At 37.0% G+C, this 6,567-nt stretch overlaps 1 long non-coding RNA gene across 2 annotated transcripts; it reads right to left on the bottom strand.

The window, feature by feature from the left end:
* Positions 1-202: 202 nt before the first annotated feature.
* Positions 203-1,103, bottom strand: LOC137253917 (uncharacterized). Of its 2 annotated transcripts, none has more exons than XR_010953925.1 (4): positions 819-1,103; positions 631-721; positions 414-548; positions 203-360 (listed from the first exon to the last, which is right to left on the bottom strand). It is a non-coding gene; the product is annotated as an uncharacterized lncRNA (long non-coding RNA). The 2 variants fall into 2 exon arrangements; XR_010953926.1 differs by having other exon boundaries at positions 857-1,103.
* Between the last annotated feature and the right edge of the window lie 5,464 nt (positions 1,104-6,567).

Below are 6,567 nucleotides of genomic sequence, written 5' to 3'. Positions count from 1 at the left end.
TAAAAATTTTCTTCAAATTGAAAAACATTATTTCTAAAATTTTGATGTTGCTTGGCCTGGGGTGTGAACACAGGCTATACGGTGTGGTAGGCGGAGCACGCTACCATCACACCACGGTGGCCGCCAAAATTTCCTATTTGCCACAATGATTGTAGTTTAATTTTTCTGCGTGCAAAATTTTCAATTATTCATTTGGCCACAATGAAAACAAGTTTATTGATAATTTTTTTACATTTCTGCATATGTATATATTCACAAACTTATACATTTACATATGTGCGCTCAAGCCTATACTCCGCACAAAATCCACGAGCATTGTAAACTACCAAACACATATATGTTAGCTGTGTTGGTGATGCGCTAAAATAATAATTTCAAAATTAATACGAACTCAGATTAATACATATACATACCTACATCCATGCAAGTGCCTACACATGGTTGAAAATATAATACACACAGTTTACAAAGCAACAATATAATTACAGTGCACACGCCTACATTGCACTTTCACCGGCAGTGCAAGCAACTGAAATAGAGAGATAAATCTGAAAAAAAGAAAAATTAAAAAAAAATCAAATAAATCGACAATTACGCCAACTTTTCATGGCAATATTGTTCACCACTCACTTAATGCAAGTTCCCCCGTGTTATATTAATAGCAGAGTATCATGTAGTAAATATGCCTTTGTACCATTTAACCAACGTCAGCAATTTGCACCTGCAAATTCACGATTAACGTAAACACAAATATCAAAACAGTGTGTGCAACACATTAAATATACATACAACAATGATCACTTAACATACATACATACATATGTCTCTGTGTACATATGCGCCAAAAGCATCTTACATATTTACGGATTTATTTTAATGAATACGAATAGATATAATTATGTTACGTATACGACATGTTGTACCACCACTTAAAATATCCCTCGAACTACAGTGGGGCATATGACAACATTTTCTTTGGTTTTGTTTTATTGGCAAATCTGTCCCACAACTGCATACCCAGTCTGTTAGCCAGTGAGCAAACGAGCGAAACAGCCAATGCATCGTAAATTATTTTGTTGCGATTTGTGTTGTTGTAGTGCCAGTTTGCTTCAGTGCTCAAAAATTATTTAGCGAGTAATTTTGCATTTGAAAAATGTACGCATTTTTGGTACTCACACGATTAAACAACAATGCTTGAGATGAGGAGGCATACACCAATGCTGCTTGCTATGAATATTTAAAAAACAAACAAATCTATATATATAAAAATCAAATTCTGTGTGTGTGTGTGTGTGTGTGCGTATGTTCGCTATGGAAACGTATTTCCCACATTTCAATCATCACCAAATTTTGGTTATATGTTCTTTCGTTAAACGGGAAGGTTTTAGGCTGAAAATAATTTCGATATATAAAAGGGTCGTGGCACCTCCCATACAAATGGAATCTTTGGTTCTGCATGACTTTGAGGATATACATGCCAGAACATTGAAATTCAGTAAGGAGTTATTTGAGGTCAATCCCTAACACCACGAAGAAAATGTGGAATTGGGAAAAAGGGGGCGTGGCACCTGCCATACAAATGGAATATATCATACCGCATATCTTTGGATGTAGTAATGGTAGGATAATGAAAATGGGTAAAGAGCTATATGACGTTAAGTACTAACACCTCCAGTAAAATGTGGAATGGAGAAAAAGGGGGCGTGGGACCTTCCCTACTAATGGAATTTTTAGAGCTTAGGCTGCCGTACAAACTTAGGATATTTTATCACCTAAAGTTTGACTGCATTGTTGACTTTGGGTGTTATTCCTTTTGGACGTTTAGTAATCTGCCGTCGTTAAAAAAATTTGTTAGACTCAGTCTAGCTGCATCTTCTATAAAAATAAAAATTCTGTGGGTGTGTTCCCAATGAAATGTATTTCCCACACTTCAACCATCACAAATTGAGGCTATAGGTTCCTTCGATGAAGACGAAGGTTTCTGATATTACAGAATTAAGAATTTTAATATATATATATATATATTTTTGGCTATTCGAACGAGCAATCTTAGCTCCAAAAAATGATAATATTAATAAAATCAATGGTCGCATTCAGACCAAATTCCTGGTGAAGTGACGAAATATAAATCTGTCGATCGATTTACATATGAAGATCAAATTATATTATATTTATATTTCAAAATGCAAACAAAAATGTGTGAGTAGATACTGAAAGCAAACACTGCGAAAGCTCGTCTATAATAACCGATAACTCGTCAGTAATAAATCGATTACACGCCGATAATTCATCGATAACAAATGGGTAACACTCCGCTAAGAAATCGATACATTTTATAACTTTCCGGAAACCGATAACTCTTTTATAACTCTTTTTTAAGTCATCGACAACATTTCTTATCGATACAAAATTCATTAACAACCCGATAACAAACCAATAATTCGTCGTAAGCAAACCGAGGGTACGAGAAATACGCCAGTAAGACATCGATAATATTTGGGCAAGTTTTTGAAAAAATTCCAGTAATTTTTTCTTAAAATATCGCTATTTTTTCAATAGCAAACCGAGAACTTGTCAATAAAATACCTACAGCTTATCGATAAGTTTTTTACCGATAACAAGTTTATTAACAAATCCATACATAATGGATAACAACCCGATAGTTTGTCGTAAAGAATTTATTAGCATACCATGTACGCCAGTAACAGAGGGATAACTTATCGGTAAAAAATCTATAACTTTTCTATAGCATTTCAATAATTTTTCGATAATAAACTGATAACTCATCGCTTAAGGCTGTTTTCGATAACGAGCCATTAGCACTTCGATGACGAATCCATAACACGCCGCACATAGAGGTATTTGAGCAATCTGGGCGGCCAAAAATCAACTTTTCAAAACGCAGCAAATAAAAAAATATAGTATTTTTAGTAGGCCAATACTCTAGCGTATTAGAGTCATATAATTATTTATTTTCATAACTCAAATGCCTAGTGTGGACATCCACTCAAAGTTTGACCATTCGTGCGTACCTTGCAGCAGTTTTTCGCGTTTTTAGAGTATATACATTTTCAATTGATATTTTTACGGGTTTCAGTGAAGTTTATAAAAAAGAAGCGATGGATTCTTATGAAACAGGTAAATGTGTATAATATTTATGTATCTTAAGATTTATATAGACCTTAACACCTTCGTAATACAATTTTTAAAAAGTGATGTATTGAGGCAAAACTTTTTCCTAATTTTTTTTTTCTAAAAGGTTTTTGTTTTAGTGCCCCGCTTTGCCCCGCATTGATTCCAATTTTTTTAGAAAGCCTGTGTTTTGTTAATTTAAATATTGTAAAGATTGGTCCCGCCTATTCCCGCCTTTTGAAAAAAATTGCTAATCTTGAGCGTTGCACAGTTGTGCCATCTCCATAGGGTGAGCAATAAAAAATAGTAAACGTACTCCAATTTTGTTGAAATTCGGCGCGTAATCTTGTTGTAGCATAAAAATAATATATATGCAATATGGTGATGATTGGTACCGTGCCACGCCCCCTAATCTTGTGGGCAGTTATATTAAAAGATGTCTGATTTTTATAAAACTCAGTTTGGACGATAATCTCACGTTTAGAAACGCAATTGTAGGATTTTGATCTTGTTTGGTGAATCAATGTGCTAATACCGAATCCTAGATCTATTTGGCCAATGTAGCCCAAAAACTGCAATCGATGACTAACATTTTTTTGTATGTTCTGTATATAGCTGTATTAAGATTTTTTTTAATTAAGGTTTCTCTGCTCGAGTAAACACCCGTAAATAATTTATCAATCACATGAAAGAATCAGATGCGGAAAGTTTTAACGAGAACTGATGGCATCCCATGACGCAAATACTTCACAAAATTCTGATCCATGGACCTGGAGAAGAGGCAGCAGAATCCAGAAGCAAATACATTCGACTGTATCGGCAAATTTTTGCAAGAAAATTCTCTAGAGAAGCCTGCAACCTGGACATATTAAATAGGTAAAACTGAATTTGTAAATGAAAATTTAATTTAATGCAACTAAATGTTTTATAATGTTTACAGGTTACTTCTGAATTTTGACCCAGTGATGACAGGTATGAGGCCAAAAAGAACGAAAACATCGCAAACTTTTGCAAACTAAACCATTGCTATGCTTCAATATAGTGATCATAACCTACCTGATATACCCTCTAATGATGAGCCCTAAAGAATGATAACTAACCATGCGACTGGACTTCTGTTACAAATAACAGTGTATCGAATTGGGATACGAGCTGTAGCTTTAGTATTGATTATTTACTAGTCTGGTAATACCGCACATGTAACCCATGTATAGAAATTCCCTATTTTTCCGCAGGATTAAATTTTTTTGATAATTACTTAATAAATTGTGTTAGAATTCTCGATGTCAGGTATATAAAAATAAATGCCAAAAATCAGCGAAACGTGCGTTCTGCTTTTATGTTGTACATTATTATACTAGAATTAATTAATATACTAGAATGTCCGTAGACTTTTTTGGACAACTGTATATATAATAAAATAAAATAAATAGTTAAATATAACTGAAATCAACATGAATAACATAATTAAACAATTTAAAGCAAAAAGACTTATTAAGAAACTTTGCTGTCCGGAGACTTTTTTGGACCACAGTGTATATAATGAAATAAAATAATTAGTTAAATATAAGTGAAGTCACCACGAATAACATAATTAAACAATTTCAAGCAAAAACCAATGATTTTTTAAGAAACTTTGCTGTCCGGAGACTTTTGTGGACCACTGTATATATAATAAAATTAAATAAAAAGTTAAATATAAGTAAAGTCACCACGAGTAACATAATTAAACTATTTAAAGCAGAAAAATAATTTTGGCCGCCCAGATTGCTCAAATACCTCTATGTGCGCAGTCTGGTTTTGGTTTTGGATACTTCCTGGATATTTCCTTTCCTCTCTCCTCCTTTTCTATTTCGTTTTATTTCCTTCTTTTTACATTGTTGCCATGCAATTTTTTTATGTTATAAGTATATATAGCCCCGACCTTTGCCAACGCTCAGTCAGTCTAGTGTAGTGTATACCTTAATTTATACCCATCAATACCACTATCGGAGACTTTTGACATAGTCAGCTGCCGCTGGTTGGCCATTATCTACACTAACTGCCTCAGGCTTAACTATATCCCGAAGTATTGTCACGGCTAGGGTCATCTTCATTCCGAAGGCCGGCAGAAGCTCCCATGTATCCCCTAAGGATTTCAAGCCAATCAGTCTCTCGTCGTTTCTTCTTAAAACGTTTGAGCGGTTGATTAACCTGTACCTACGGGAAAGGATACCTCGGGGGTTACTATTGGCTTCACAGCCTGCGTACTGCAAGGGCAGATCGACGGAAACGGCTCTACATTCGATTGGAAAGCAAAAAGAGTATGCTCAGGGTGCCTCTCTAGACATCGAGGGGGCTTTTAACAATGTCTTACCGGGGGCAATCGAAAGAGCTCTGGTGGGTTTAGGAGTCGAGGCGGCTCTGGTTTAGTTTATTAGCAAACTTCTATGCGGCAGAATTGTCGCAGCGGAGTGGGGAGGGGCCATAATGAAGAGGAAGGTGTGCAGGGGCACGCCACAGGGGGTGTCCTATCTCCTCTGCTCGGGGTTGTGGCAGTCAACGAGCTTCTTGTGGAGCTGGAAGCCAATGTTTGTCGAGTGGTTGCCTATGCAGATGACCTCGCTATCCTAGTCAGAGGCAAATTTCTGTGTACCCTGCGCGATGTTCTGCAGGGCTACTTGGATACTGTGGCTACGTGGGCTGAATCATATGGATTGGCGGTCAACCCGGGAAAAACGGAATTGGTTCTTTTCACAAGAAGATATAAGATGCCCGATTTCAGAACTCTCTCGATTTGTCAAGAGCTAAATGTAAGTCGCAAGTTTAAGTTGGCTGATCACTGCAGTGTATACCAAGCGGAAGTTGCTGCGATTAAGGATGCGGTGCATGAAATGCTACAACGGTTAGGGAATTTAACATCTACTCTGATAGCAAAGCGGCTATCAAGGCCTTGAGCTCAACTACCGTGCGATCGAAGGTGGTCTGGGAGTGCCTGACATCGCTTGCGATTGCATCGAATTATTTTAGAATTAAGATTATCGGGGTTCCGGGCCATAGTGATATCCCGGGTAACTGTCAAGCGGATCTCTTAGCCCGCATCGGTACAACTGAACCGGATGAAGATGGCTGTAGGGATTTCGGGATTCCGCTGGCCAACTGTGGATTTCTCCTCCATGGATGGGCCTCGAGTTAGCTCTTCAAACGTTGGGCGGACACCACGTCTTGCAGGATAGAAAGATCTTTCTGACCGAAAGTGGATGGCAGGAGGTCTGCTGAAATAATTGGGTTCACTAAGGCTCACCTATCAATGGTCATTGGGGTTTTAACTGGGCACTGTCCCATGGGTATCCATGCGGTACATCTCAATATACTGGAAACTCCATCCTGCTGCAGCTGTATGGAGGATTGTGAGGTGGAATCACCAAATCACTTTATGCTTCATTGCACATCTTT

Source organism: Eurosta solidaginis, chromosome 5, assembly GCF_040869045.1.
Source record: "Eurosta solidaginis isolate ZX-2024a chromosome 5, ASM4086904v1, whole genome shotgun sequence".
Taxonomy (NCBI): domain Eukaryota; kingdom Metazoa; phylum Arthropoda; class Insecta; order Diptera; family Tephritidae; genus Eurosta; species Eurosta solidaginis.
The sequence above is the reverse complement of the archived record's forward strand: the minus strand, read 5'-3'. Positions and strand labels throughout refer to the sequence as shown.